The 15931-nt window shown below is 35.0% G+C and overlaps 2 protein-coding genes across 50 annotated transcripts in view; both read left to right on the forward strand.

The window, feature by feature from the left end:
* Nucleotides 1–15931, forward strand: part of GULP1 (GULP PTB domain containing engulfment adaptor 1) — a 263558-nt gene that overhangs the window by 115353 nt on the left and 132274 nt on the right. Inside the window, exon 1 of one of the 49 annotated variants that reach the window (XM_021075385.2) lies at nucleotides 748–893. The exons of 47 other annotated variants lie outside the window; for them this stretch is intronic. The gene's annotated coding sequence lies outside the window, so the exon portion shown is untranslated. Of the gene's footprint in view, nucleotides 1–747; nucleotides 894–15931 lie in introns of those variants that run through there. One more of the 49 variants, XM_021075370.2, reaches the window with a different exon arrangement.
* Nucleotides 1–15931, forward strand: part of COL3A1 (collagen type III alpha 1 chain) — a 528757-nt gene that overhangs the window by 37058 nt on the left and 475768 nt on the right. The gene's annotated exons all lie outside the window — the stretch shown is intronic.

The raw sequence follows: 15931 nt of genomic DNA on the forward strand, positions 1-15931 counted from the left end.
TTTTTTGCAGCTTAATAATTTAGGCATTTTAATTGGTTAATTTCTAATAGCAAATCAGTTATCATGCTTTTACAAATATGTATGTATTACACATACACTATGCACATATATCAGACATACACACATAAAATTTACATATGATTTATATATATATATATATATATATATATATACTCATAAATTCATTCTTGGAACTAAATGATAGGCCATTTCTTCAACAATTTCCTACACCGAAATAACATTAGTCAATTTGATGTTTTCTTATTTGGCAAACATGAAATTTAAAAATAGAAACTTATTTTAGACTTGCTTTTTTACTTTAGATTTTGAAGCTCTGATATATTTTCTAATGTAATTGAATATGTGTACATCTATTTGAAATAAATAAGCATTAAAATTAAATAATTTTAATAAAATATTATTAATTAATATTGAACTCAGGAATTGTGATTTAGAAAAAAATCCCTGCAGCACATTGAAAAGAAATTTTCTCAACTGTTAACTGAAAGTACCTTTTCTTTCCTAAGCATTTTCCAGGACACACAGGTTACAGGATGTAATAAGACTCTCTTTCTCACTTGTGACTATGTAAGAGCAGTGGAGGTTCTCTTTGTGCTAATTAGAGGCACTGACCCTAAGGAGACACTATTTATTTCTCTGCTGCTTCAGTTTCCAGACCCCTGGACTCCTCAGACATCTCTTTGACCTCCTTTCTGAGAAATACTGCATAGAAGATGATTTGCTCGCAAATCAGATAGAGATTCAGGTTAATCTTTCATACTATATGGTCTGCTTTTCTAAAGTCAACCACGGAGGGAGTCTTTTTCCTAGCAGTTTCCAGTTTATTCATTTCTCCTGAGGATGAAAGAAAAATCAGGTTCTACCAGCTGAGGGTGAGTTTTTCGGAGTTTGCTTATAATTATACCCTGCTTTTCTGAAGCACTCAATGAGCCCAGGAAAGAATCAACATTATTATCCCATTTTAAAGATGAGATATCTCTGTTCCTTTAAAATTATTGAATGTGTTTGCAGAAACAATTTATTCCTATTTTATGATACCAATGAAAGAAATTCAATTCTAGATAGTATATGATTTTCCCTTGGCCATATAGATAATGATAGTAACAATCAGAACCTGTGTTTATCTATTCCTAAGGGAGTATTTTTTTTTTTTTTTTTTTTTTTTTTGCTGCACAATACTGCTTACACATATATGCCTCTTTCATTATTTTTAAATAAAACAGTAGATTGTTCCAAAAATTCCATGATGATGACCTGATTCCATTTTAAGAGTACTACATCCTTGTAAATACTCTTTTAGAGATTTCTGAGAAAGAAGTATTTTAAATTTTAAAAATGTGATAAAAACAAAATTTGTGTGCTAATGAGTATTTTCTAGATCCATATAATTTTAGTAACTGGAAATTCAATTAGACGTACTGTTGTGAAAAATTTAACATGTCAAAATTATTTTCATATAAGTTAACAGCATGATTTCATATAAGTTAACAGCATGATTAGCATCTTAAAATAGAGTTGAATTGAAAATAGCACTTTTTAAAATTTATTTCTCTTTATTTTCAGACCTCTATTATGTTTCTATTTTAAAAATATATATTTTATATATACATATCCACAAATATATATACATGTGTATACATATATATGTATGTCTATGTGTGTGTACTTGAGTTTCAGTCCTAAAAATAAACCTTTTTTAAAGTCAAGTGTAGCTTTGACTCATTTCAGGATATTTTGGTATTTCATTTATTCTAGGTATTAAAAAATAATTATGTGTTCTTAAATGTGTAGCTATTAGAGGAATCATTCTTTAGCCAAGTGATATCAATCTTTCTGTTAAATTAAAATGTCAAGGAGGTCCCATCGTGGCTCAGCGGAAATGAATCCAACTTGGAACCGTGAGGTTGCAGGTTCAATCCCTGGCCTTGCTCAGTGGGTTAAGGATACGGCATTGCCTTAAGCTGTCGCAGATGCAGCTCGGATCTGGTGTGTCTGTGGCTGTGGTGTAGGCCAGCAGCTGTAGCTCCGATTAGACCCCCTAGCCTGGGAACCTCCATATGCTGGTGTGGCCCTAAAAAGACAAATACATACATACATACATACATACAACAATCCCAAAATAAAAAAAAAAAAAAAATTAAAATGTCATATGTAAAGTTGAGTAGCTGAGAATGTTATTTGAATTGATGACAAAGAGGACTACTATTAGCACATACAATATGCCTATTAAAAATTGCAATTCTTTTAATTTCTTAAAATCTTTACATGTGTGTAAATTTTATAATATAAAAATACTTAAAAGTACTAGTGTCAGTTGAGTTGAATTCACTGTAATAGTTCCAAATTGGTTTTAATTTTACTATGAAAAACGTCAGACATGTACAGAGGTTCACAGTAGTGTAATGAACCCTCATGTATCCATCATTTATCCTCAGCAATTTCCATGTATGACCATTTTGTTCATTCCTATGGCCATTCCTTACCCCTCGCCTAATATTATTTTGATGAAAATTCCAACATTCTCTAATTTCATCCATAAGTATTTCTGTGTGACTCTCTAAAAGATAAAACTATTTTAAATGTAATTACCATGCTATTGACTTTAAAATAAATAATTATTTAATATCATCAATAGCTAGCCATGTTTAAACTCCCAACTGTCTCATAAACATCATAGTGTTTTCAATTTACTTTTAAAATATAACCCATCTTCCTTAAAAAGTCCAAAATTTATAATTTTTCATGTCTTTTTGATCTCTTTTAATCAAAAATTTTCTCTTTTGGAGTTCCTGTCATGGCTCAGCGGAAATGAATCTGACTAGTATCCATGAGGATGCAGGTTCGATCCCTGGCCTTGCTCAGTGGGTTAAGCCACGAGCGTTGCCACGAGCTGTGGTGTAGGTCACAGAAGCAGCTTGAATCTGGTGTTGCTGTGGCTGTGGTGTAGGTCAGCAGCTACAGCTCCAGTTTGACCCCTAGCCTAGGAAACTCCATATGCCATCGATGCCCTAAAAAGATGAAAAAAAAAAAAATTCTCTTTCATCTCTCTCTCTTTTTTCCACATGTAACAAATAAATGTTGAAAAAGCCTGGTCCTTTGTGCTGTAGAGTTTCTCACCATCTGGATTTTAATGATGAGGCATCCCCATGGAGTAGTTTAACATGTTCCTCAGTTGTATGAATTTTCTGTAAGCTGTTAGTTGGATATAGAGGTTTGATCAGAATCAGGTTTGATTTTTCTTTCAGCAAGTCTGTTTCATAGTGGTGTAATGTTCTTTCATCAGGAGTTATGTAACCTTTGTTTTTCTTGGTTTGATATTAATAGCCATTGATGATTAATTGCTTCATTAATTTATTAGGTATTGAAAATAAATATCCCAACTCCATCATTACTTTTTCACTTACTAGTAGGATACTTCTAAAGAAAAAATTGCTCTTCTACTATTGGGTTAAAATGAAATGGTATATATAGGAAAATCAAGATTAAGTGGTTGGTTCTTTACCTTTATTTGCTGGCTCTCAAAGTAATGAATTTGTTTTCTGGCATTTTCCACTGTTGAGTGATGAGTTATTATCCTTTTTATTCTTATTAGCTCATGGATTTAGACATATTTGACGTGTTTCAATCCATTGTAGTTAATTATTCTAATTGATGATGAATTTTCCATTGGGGCCTCTTCAAGCTTGTACTTAGAATCTGTGTAATTCCTGTCTCAGACATTGAATCAACTATTTGCCCAAGGAACTTTGGTTTGCTGGTGAAAAATAGTATTTTCAAGACTAAAATTTGAGTGCCAGAATGCTGCTCATTCCTTTTCAATATTCCGTTTTTTACGAGATAGAAATGTGTCGAGTATTTATACTGATAGTTCCAGTTTGAAATCGGGACTGCAGAGTTTTTACGTAACTATTTCTGTTTCACATATGTATCTTCTTTCACGTTCGTTAAGAATCCCTGTTCTCAGTACTAATGAAGGTAATATAATATCATGTTATGCACTGTTTTCCCACTATATACACAAAAGAAACTCTCAATCGCAATTCCAATACTGTCTCACCTGTGAATACTGAAATGAGTTTAAATTTTGTTTGCACTTCCTTTTACCCTTATGATACATCCCCTTAGAGATATTAGGTCAAATTACTCCATTTTGGACTCACATGAAATAGCTCCTATCTGTGTGGTTATGCTACCAATAGGTTACATATTTAGGATCATAATTTTCATTTTATTTTCTATTTTCTGAAATTACCCTTTTAAAATTTAATTTTGCTTTATAATTTGGTAAAAATGTACCTGTTTTCGAAGGTCAGTCTGTTAAACAATGTATACTTAAAGAAGACTGGTTTCAATCTTTGTCCTCTCCAGCCTACATCGTCTTCTCATTAGAGATGACCAATGAAGTCTGATAATTATGACACAATCTTTTTTAAAAGGAAGTTTCTATTGTACAGATGTGTTTTAAGCATAATATGAAAAACTCCATTTAATCTTATCTAGCTTTCCATTTGTTGTAATTTTACTGCAATAGGCATATATCATTTTTTTCTCTATCCTTCTCTCTTCTCTGTATGTGTGTATACATGCATATACATACATTTACACATCCACTGTGTAGTACCTAATAACACACGTAAATATAAAATGTTTTTCAGAACCATTTGAGATGAAGTAGCAGACATGCTGTTCCATTACCTCTATTATTTCAGTGACTTTCTCCTGAAAACGAGGACATTCTCCTTTTTAACCACAGTATAGCCATCAGAATCACAAAACTGACATTGAATTCCATCATCTCACTCACTGACTCTATTCATGTTTTGCTGATAGTCCCAATAGTGTCCTCCAAGATCCAATTAAGGATTGCATATCACATTTAGCTGTCTCTTTAATCTCTTAGTTTGGAAAGTTACCAGGCCTTTTCTTTCATGACCTTGACATTTCTTAAGAGTCCTACTTTGTAGAATATCTCTCAGCTTGGGTTTGTCTGATGTTTTCTCATGATTAGATGATTAGATTCAGGTTATGCTCTTTATTGCCTTGAACTTCATAGAAGTGATGTTGTGTTCTCAATACATCACAAGTCACACGATGTCTCTGTATCCCAATTCTGGTGATTATTTTCTCAACTTGGTTAATATGGTATCTGCTATTACTCTTCTGTAAAGTTTGGCAATCAGTAGTTTCATGCAAATTAGTAATTAGTAGTAGGAAAGTTATTTTAATATCTTGTGAATAACTTGAGCTTCATCAAATTTCACCTGTTAGTTTTAGCACTGATTACCCTTATATTCATTAGTTATTGCTGTGATGATCACCAAATAGTGACTTTTTAAATCTGTCATTCCTATATGTTGGCATTCTACTATAAAGTATAACTTTTCTTCTCCATAACATATGTCTTTATCATTATTGACTCATGGTGCCTATTTTATTCAATAGTTTATAATCCATTACTATCATTATTTATGTTGTTCTTTAAATTGTCTCAGTGGTAACTCTTTAGGCTCCTGTGTCACATTGACATGTCTCCATCATTCTTTGAGCACTTTTTTGCTTTTTGGTACAGAAGAGATTTGGGCTTTTCTTGTATTTTCTCTGCTTTAGTCCTACTATCAATCATCTCTCCAAGGACTGCCAGCACTGGCCTTGACAAAGAACACACAGGAACTGGCTGGCAGGTCCCAGTTCAGCATGGTGAACATATCAGTCTAGTCCTGAGTAATACCCTGGGCTAGACTGAGTTCTGACTGTATGAACCCTTTGTTTTATGTATTTATTTATTTATTTATTTAAATTAATGAATTTTATTACATTTATAGTTGTACAACGATCATCACAACCCAATTTTATAGCATTTCCATCCCAAACCCCCAGTGCATCCCACCATTCCCTAGCCTGTCTCCTTTGGAAACCTTAAGTTTTTCAAAATCTCTGAGTCAGTATCCGTTCTGCAAAGAAGTTCATTGTGTTGGTTTTTTATTTTTATTTATTTATTTATTTTATTTATTTATTTTTTTTGTCTTTTTGCTATTTCTTTGGGCCGCTCCTGCGGCATATGGAGGTTCCCAGGCTAGGGGTCGAATCGGAGCCACAGCCACCAGCCTACGCCAGAGCCACAGCAACGCAGGATCCGAGCCGCGTCTGCAACCTACACCACAGCTCACGGCAAGGCCGGATCGTTAACCCACTGAGCAAGGGCAGGGACTGAACCCGCAACCTCATGGTTCCTAGTCGGATTCGTTAACCACTGCGCCACGACGGGAACTCCAGTGTGTTGGTTTTTTAGATTCCACATGTAAGTGATACCATATGATGTTGGTGTCTTGCTGTCTGACTGACTTCACTTAGCATGATAATTTCTAGTCCATCCTTGTTGCTGCAAATGCTGTTATTTCTTTCCTTTTAATGGCTGAGTGAGATTCCATTGTGGATATGTACCACGTGTTCTTGATCCACTCCTCTGTCAGTGGACATTTATGTTGTTTCCATGTCTTGGCTATTGAAAATATTGCTGCAGTGAACATTGGAGTACATGTATCTTTTTGAGTCATGGTTTTCTCTGGATAGATGCCTAGGAGTGGGATTGCTGAATCAAATGGTAATCCTATTTTTAGTTTTCTGAGGAATCTCCATTCTGTTTTCCACAGTGGTTGCACCAAACTACATTCCAACCAACAGTGTAATAGGGTTCCCTTTCCTCTACACCCTCTCCAGCATTTACTGTTCATAGAATTTTTGATGATGGCCATTCTGGCTGGTGTAAGGTGGTATCTCATAGTGGTTTTGATTTGCATTTCTCTAATGAGTGATGTTGAACATCTTTTCATGTGTTTTTTTTGGCCATCTGTGTGTCTTCTTTGGAGAATTGTCTGTTTAGATCTTCTGCCCATTTTTTGATGGGGTTGTTTGTTTTTTTGGTACTGAGCTGCAAAAGGTGTTTATAAATTTTGGAGATTAATCCCTTCATTAGTTAGTTGCTTCATTTGCAAAGATTTCTCCCATTCTGTGGATTGTCTTTTCATTTTGTTTAGGGTTTCCTTTGCTGTACACCCTTTGTTTTATTTTATGTTTTGTTTCAATCTTGTTTTCCTGATGAGCAATATCAGATCTCATCTTCTTTCTCTCCTCATTAACTCCAGCATCTGACTCAAATTATTTTATTTATACTCAAATTATTTTAATGATGAAACTTTATTTTACCATTAATTTATAAAAGACAATTAACAAGACTATTCTACTTTTCAGAAAATTTCCATGATTACATCTATTTTTGATTTTGACCTTTACATTGTACACTATGTAGTCTATCTTGTGCTCATTTCATCTTAGTTTTACATGTAAACATATACATCTTTTAAAATTTTGATTTCTATTTTATAAATGAAATTCACAACATAAAAATAATTAATGTCAAAGTGTGCAATTCAGTGGTAGTTAGTACTCTTATAGTGTCCTTTATCCACCTTCTCCATCTAGTTCCAAAATGTTTTCATTGTGCTGAGAGAAAGCCCCATACCTATTAAGCAGTCAGTCTTTATTCCTACCTACCCCTAGCACCTGACCACCACCAATTTGCTTTCTGATTTACTCATTCTAGATATTTTTAAAAAATGAAGTCCTATAATAATCTGTTTTTTTGTCTGATTTCTTTCACTTGGTACAATGTTTCTGAGGTTTATCCAGGTCATAAAATGTATCAATATTTCAGTCCTTTTAATAACTAAATAATATCCCATTGTGTGTATATACCCGATTTTGTTTAACTATTCATCCATTGATGGACATTGGGTTGTTTCCAGATTTTGGTTAATATAAATAGTGCTGCCATGAGCATTGGCAACCAAGTATTTGAGTACTTGTTTTCAATTCTTTTGGGTCAGTTCTTGGGTCTTGGAGTAATTATATGTTTAACTTTTGAGGAACAACCAAACTGTTCCATAGTGGTTGCATCATTTTACATCCTCACCAGCAATGTCTTCATAAAGGTATTATTATAGCGATTCTGGTGAACATGAAATGGTATCTCATTATGGTTTTGATTTGCATTTCCCTAATGATTGATGCTGTCAGGCATCTTTTCATATAGTTGTTGGCCCTCTATGTATCTTTGGAGAAACATCCATTCAATTCCTTTGACCTTTTTATTTTTCTTTTAATGGCCGAACCCACAGCATTTGGAAGTTCCTGGGCCAGGGGTCAAATTGCAGCTGCAATGCTGAATCCTTAATCCACTGAGCGCGGCCAGGGATCAAACCTGAATCCTCACAGAGACTGAATCAGGTCCTTAATCCACTGAGCCACAACAGGAACTCCTAACCATTTTTAATTGGGTTGTCTTTTTGTTGTTTGAATAATAAATGTCCTTTATATAGTAAAGATGCATTTGATGTTTACTATTAGCCTTATGTGATGGTTTCTCCTATTAGTTTGGCTGCCTGAAGGTGATACCTAAGGAAGAACTGATTGGAATGTTTCCTTAATTCTCACATTCAGACAACATTTGGTCTGCATACTAATATTTCAAAATCACTAGTTGATTGATCTAAAATCATTAGTTCCATTTTCCTTTCTTTAATTGCCTTCTGCCATTAGCATCATTGTCAAAACTTTGATTTCAATCTGACTTTTTTCTTCTTTGTAAGTACTTTGAAGTTTTTGCCTACATTCCCAAAGTAGTTTTTTTTCCCTTACTCTTTCTTTCTTTCACTTTAAATTTTATTGAAATTTGACTAGACTATATCCTGTTGGTCACTTTGGTGACTTTGCCCAAGTATACATATTCATATGCACATATTTAAAAATTTTTTTTTCCATTATAGTAAGAGTTTTTTTTTTTTAAGTTTTAATTTTAGTATTCATTCTGTCTCATCACTTTAGCTGTTTTCTTTGCGGACTCATTATATGTTGGGAGGTTTTTTTTTGCATTCTATATTTGAGACTTCATTTCAAATCCTTTGTATCTCTTTCTTCATTTCTTTTTCTAACTTAAAAATTCCTCCTATTTTTATCTTTTAGTTCTTTATAGCATTGCTCTGGTTTAGTTTTCTTTTCTGAAATTATTGATTTCATTTATTTCTAAATTTTCTGAGTTTTATCACCTAATTTTTGAGTTTTCTTAATTTTTATTTATGTCATTTTTCATGTATTTTATTTTCTTTATTTTGGCTTATTTTGAAAATTTAGGCTAGAATTTTAATCTGATTTGTTGTCAAGTCTTTGGTATGCTTTCATTGCTTCTGGTGATATTCTCTTCTCATTTTCTTTTATGTTTTTATTACAACTTTATAAGATTCAAATATAATCCTTTTTTTCATTTTAATTCTTTCACATGAGTTAGGATTGCTGAAAGTTTGAACAAAAAAAGTGGCTTACAATAGATCTTTCTTAGCTTCCCAATGCTGAAATTCTCTATTCTGTGATATAGCTTCATACTTTCAAATTCTGGCCCTATCTTTTCCCCTAAACTTTTATGGACTTTTTCTTTAGTCACCATTATTCTAGTTTATCTCATTTGTTTATCTCCCCAGAATTTATAATGTGTAGCTTTTGGAAATTCATGGTGTCCAGATTGCTCTGACCATTTTGGACCTTAACCCAAATCTCTTGCCCTCCTCAGTGAGTTGGAATGGAAAATGCTCTCAGTCGCTGCAACTCTCACTGAGGACTCTCGGCTATTTTGGTGTGTTACATGATCTTTTGATTTCCTTTATTTTCTCCATCACAGATGTTGTTACTGTGAGTGCCTCTGGCTGTCAGTTGTTTATCCCCACTCAGTTGCATTATGAGACTCTTGGAGATAGCTCGTGTATTCATTTTCTATGCCTTGTAACAAATGTTATGTTGTATTAAACATGTTACTGCTTAAAGCAATAGTCATTTATCACCTCACAGTTTTTGGGTGTCAAAAGTCCCATAGACTTTCTAAGCTGGGTCCTCTTCTTAGGGTATCACAAGGCTGAAATTAAGGTATTAGCCAAACTGCATTCTCATCAGTAGACTTGACTGGAGAAGAATCTGCTTCTAAGACTCCATGAGTTTTTGTCAGAATTCATTTTCTTGCAGCTGTACAATTCATGGCAAAGTCATTGAAGAAAAGTCAAAGTCTGTTCTTTGGGGGAGAAGCTGGGCTCTCTTCATAGGCAGTTCACAGCATGGCTCTTTGCTTCTTCAAGGATAGAAGGAGAGTTTCTCTCTTCAGAAAGGGCCCTGTCTCTCTTTTAAGGACTTTCACTTGATTAACCCAGGTCCGCCCAGAATATACTTTTTTGATTAAAAAATCAACTGTTTGGGGACCTTAATTGTACCTACAAAATCTCTCCACCTTTACTCTGTTATCTAATGTAATCCTGAGAGTGCTATCCCATTATATTCACAGGTACAGCCCATGTTCAATAGGGAGACATTTAAAGGGTGTGTATACTAGCAGGCAAGAATCTTGGGGACATCTTAAAATTCTGCCCATCACATTTTGTCACCTAATTTTATTGTCAGTTTCATACCTGGATTTTTTTTATTTTGCTCTACTGGTTTTGTTACAGCTGTGTTTTTTGTTTTGTTTCTTTCTTTTTCTTTTTTTTTTTTTTTTTTAGCTCTTGCACACCTGCAGCAAAGAATTGAAAGTGTAAACAATCTCTTAAAGCAAAAGTGTTACAGCAACTTTGTTAAAGCAAAAGTACACTCTCAGAGGGAGAGAGGGCCACCCCTTGAATAGGGACTGGCCCCGCTTTACAATTGGGTTTCCCTTATATCCCCTGCTGTGGACTTCTTCTTAAGAAGAGGCCCACTCTGTGTTTGTGTGTGAGGGCTGCATGTTGGTTGGTCTCTGTATGAGTGTATTTGATCTTCTGATTGGTCTAGAGAAGGATATTTCATTTGCATGGGGGACAGGTTATGGGGAAGTTCCCTGGAGAGTCCCTTTACATTGTGCCTGCATGTGTTTTTATGGCTCCTATAGAGGCAGGGTGAGGAGTAGGCCACATACCTTTCCTAGTAGGGAGTATGAAGGAGTAGGCCAGGTTGCTCAAAGTGGGAGAAGGGGCTTTGCATGAGTCAGGTGGGTTGATGATAAGGGTCTGGTAATTCTTATCTTGGCCAGAGGCTTCGAGTTCAGTCTCCTTGAAGCGGATTTGAAGCCCAACAGTTGTACTGTCTTTTTTTAAGTGAAGGAATTCACAAATTATCCACCATTATCAGCTTTTTAAAAATCCTATAATTAATTTTTATGCTAACAAAATTAAACAGGAGGTAATATAATAACAAAAGACACTATAGTATCATAGGTGTGATCTTCCTATTTTATCAAAGTGTAGGTACTTAAGTCCTCATCGTTTTATTTGTGGATTACCTTCCTCCTTGCTAATTTAAATAGTCCTCCAAGAACCCATCACACAGAAAAAAAAAATATGCCCTTTTTTGGTAGTAATTAGTACATTTTACTGTCTTTTTTCTTTGAACAGTGGTTTCCAAAGTGGGATACATGAACCCCTGTAGGGAATTTAAGGAGAAAAAAAAAAAAAAGAAATATTGAAATTTTTAATCAACATCAATTTTTATCTCATATCTTTTAATTTCTGTTTTTAGGTGTATTTCACAATATCTTAATATTAAGAAAGTACAGTCATTAGATTATGTATTATAATATATCCTTTATGTATATATGAATTTGTACATGTGTTGGGACACATGCTCAAGAATTTTCTACATACAATCATTGTAAAGAAAACATTTTGAAAACTGCTTTTTTAATAGTGAAATACTTCAAGAGGGGCTATATACTAGCTCTATATCCTTACCAATAAAATAGGCTGTTTTGCCATAAAAATAACAAATATTATTACTTATCTGGACCATAGCATTATTCATCATAGTCTTACCTTCTTTTATCAGATTTACCATACTTGTTTTGCTAGGGTAACTTTGCTAGGATCTTGTTTTTAGTATGTGAAAGTTACTGTTGAATTATATTTTTCATATTACTCATTAATATTTGTTAACTGATAGGACACATTAATACTTGAGGCAATGTGCCTGAATCTTTTATAGAAATGTAGAACTTATGCTTTCTAGGTTACATTTTGTTCCTGAAGAATGAAGAGCATTAAGAACTAAATTTACTGATTCTTTTTGAAAATGTTCTTCAGGCCTCTTTAAAATTCAGAGCCCACACAATCTAATTGGCAGTTGCACATATCAAGTTGAAGTTGGAATTGATTATACATTGGTATCATCTGTTTGTTCTATTTAGAGGTGAAATAGCATTTTTTTTTCCCCACTTTGGCTTCAGTATTTGCTTGGCAAGCAAAGTGCTTGGAGTTGTAAGTTATATCGGCATAAGAAAATGAAGGAGAATTTTTTTAAAAATTAATTCTTCAAAAGAATGTTTAGCAGTTCTGAGATCAAAGGTCAGCTAGTAATATCTTGCATCTTATCCAAAAACAGATATTAATTCCCTAGATGCACATAGCATGGTGCCTGTACAACACCAATGAAATAAACATCCTTTTTGGCTGTCAAGAAATGTTTATTTGTGTTTTTTGCCCCTATGAGTGAAAGTCCTGCTTCACTTAAAATTGTTTTTATATCCCCACCCTGTGGACCTGAGTGGAGACCTGGTTCTGCTGCCCCAGCCCCCTAAGCCATGCATAAGGACTGAATGTTGTTTGATCTTTGTATGGGGCGTATCTGATCTTCTGATTGGTCTTGGGCAGGATACCTTATTTGCATGGGGAACAGGTTATGTAGGTGGGGTGAGGAATGGGCAGCATTCCTTCCCTGGTAGGGAGTGAGCATCTCTGTTTGCTTAAGGTGGAGAAAGGGACCTTACAATGAGAGAGGACCAGAGGGTTTAACCTCCTCCAAGGGAACTTGAAGCCTATAAGCTAAGACTTAACATATTAATAATGTGTTCTATCAATTCATAAATGTAAAAATATTAAATTAAAAACTTAAAATCTCAACAATTTAAACTGAATAATATAGAAGGATTTTTTAGGCCATCTACAAATTTGATCTTGTTAACACAAATATCTTTGAATCTGTCAGATAATCCAAACAATGGCATGATCTTTGTAACTTTAACATTGACTTGAATATTTTTAAATGTTATGATAATTGTACTGCATAGTACTTCATAGACAGGTCAGGAAGAGATCAAACCAACATGAAAAGTAAGTATCATGCATATTTAGATACCACACTCCATGGTTTTTGTGATTAGAGAAAGGAAAAGTAGAGCATAAGCTACATTGCCACCAGCCTCTTTGTTACTCTAGTTGAAGCTAGCCCCAGGTATAAAGAAAGGAACAGAAACAGGGGCTTTTGCTTTAAGATTATGTTTTAGGAAGTGTTTTTCCAAATCAGTAGTACTGTTAGTCCATCTCTTAGAAAAATGTCCAGAAGAGAAATCTTGACTTGCAGTTGACCCCCAAGTTTGCTTCATCCTCATTTTTTTTCCTTTAAGATCCCACAGATCACTGATTTTTCACTTTCTTTCAAATCTGCTATACCCCATAGTCCAGCTGTTAGTAAGAACTTTGGTTCCATCCTCAAAATGTATGCACCAATTTTTTCCACTGTGTCATTAAGTCCTTAGGGCAAAATACCTTTATCTGTCATTTCCAGCAAGCCCCCTACTTGGCCTCCCAGCTTCCTCTCTTTTGCAATGTTCCCTCCCGTTGATGGTCTATTTTTCATTTGCTGTCAGAGTGATACTTTAAATAAAAAGTTAAATAAAAAATATATAGGCTTTTTTGCTAAATATTCTCTGTGTCTTATACTTAAGAACAGAATCCATAACCTTTACCATGTTTACAAAGCCCTCAGTATCTGGCCCTGCTGACCTCTTCTCCTACCACTTTCCTTCTTACCTGCAGCCTCTGTATACTGGTTTCCTTGCTATTTTTCAAAATGCCAGACTTGTTTTTCCCTCCTGCTCTTCTTAGAAATCTTCTTGACTTACTGCCCCACTTCACTTAAGTCTCAACTCAAAATCGTGTTATCTTCCTTCTCTAAACCACCAGTCTAAAATTGTGGCCCATCGCATCAATTTCTTTTTACCCTATCTTATTTTTAGAGTACTTTTCACTGCTTAAAATTGTTATATATTCATTTTATTAATGCCTCCTCCTACCTCCAGCCCCGCCACCAACACACACACAAACAAGAATGTCAGGAGAGCAGGGAGTTTGTCTTCTTCAGCGCCATCTTCCCAGCCTTTGGATCCATGCCAGGGAACAGAGAAGATGCTCAGTAAATATTTGTGAAAAGGAAGAAGGAAAGAATGAAGGAAAGGAGGGAAAGAGGGAAGAAAGAATGTTGATTTCCTTAAGGCCTGTTTTCATTGTCCTTGTGAAAGGAAAAAAAAAAACCATGCTATTTCCTTCTACTCACAACACATCTGACAGCTCATGTGTGAGTTTTCCACAGCACGCAATTCTCCAGTTCTTGGTGGACACCAACTGACCATATCTACCTGTAGTTAGTACAGATCTCACAGGTTCATGATTCCAGTCCCACAAGGCTGCCCACAAGTCCCAGATTGTCACCTGTACTTTTTCTGACCAGTTGGATATAAATTCCCATGATCCTCTTTGCACGTTTAATAATTTGTTTATAGAATTCAGGGGAATAGTCCACTTACAATTACTGATTTATTACAAATTATATTTTACAGGACACACATGAGTAGTCAAATGGAGGGTCCTCAGCACAGGGGCTTCTGTCTCTGTGCAGTCCGGGGTGCCCCACCCTCCAGGCACATGGGTACATCTTGTCCACCAACCCAGAAGCTCTTCAGACTCCTTTATTTGGGGTTTTTATGAGGTTCCATTATGTCGGCAGGGATTATTAGACCATTGGTCACTGCATTAAGCTCAGTCTCTAGTTCCTCTCCCTCCCCCAGAGGTGGGAGGTACAGCTGAAAGTTCCAACGCTCATATTTAATCCTCTAGCAGGGAGCCCCCATCCTGCAGGAGTCACCTCATTAGCATAAATGCAGATCTGGTAGAAAAGGGCTTATTATGAATAACAAAAGGCACCCCTCTCATCCCAGTCACTCAGGAAATATCAAAGGTTTTAGGAGCTCTGCCTGGATCCAGAAAGAAGACCAAATATACATTTCTTATTATATCAAAACATCATACCCTCTAAACTGGAATGATCTCTCATATTACTTTAAATACTTGTTTCATTTGATACTTTTACTCTCTATTATTTATTATTTATATGTATGCACACATTGAATCTTTCCTGATGACTGTCATCTCCTTAAAGCCAAGTTCTGCTCTTTGATTTGAGTATATAGTATCATAGGCTCTTAATAAATAATTGTTTAGTGAACAAGTCACACTACTCGGCCTTGCCTAGGTGAGTTTTGGTCTGAGGCACCTCCCAAAAGTGAGAATTAATTGTGATGTTATTATTATTCTTAACTTTCTGCTCAGTTTCTTCCAATGCTTTTTATTTACTTATTCCATGTTCAAATAAGCTAGTCAGGGACAGGCCGTTTGAGTGGCTTTGGGTAAATATCAAGTTAATCTAATGTGGACTGAACTCTCCTTCTATTTTATATAGTTAGAAATATTTGAAAGATATCCAAAAAGTGTTTGAGTGTTCAGCCAAATTCTGAAGATAGGAAAGTCATTCTGGGATAGAAGATATAGCCTTGGGCTTGCTGAAAATGAGATTGCTGACATCCAGCTACATACATAAAGCTTGAGTGTTGCCACCACTATGAACAGGAGGTTAAAAAATAAAAACCTGTCCACTGATCTAGGTAAGCAGTTTGAACACTTTTTTCCGTATAGGTTCTTGGATGGGAGAAAAATAATCATCAAGTAATTCAAATTCCAGGCCTAGGGAGTTCCCGTCATGGCTCAGAGGAAACGAATCTGAGTAGGAAGTGTGAGGT

This window comes from Sus scrofa, chromosome 15 (assembly GCF_054392235.1).
Source record: "Sus scrofa isolate SSC_HxYL_T2T_F1_AM1 chromosome 15, Sscrofa_HxYL_maternal_Yorkshire_Landrace_v2.0, whole genome shotgun sequence".
Lineage (NCBI taxonomy): Eukaryota > Metazoa > Chordata > Mammalia > Artiodactyla > Suidae > Sus > Sus scrofa.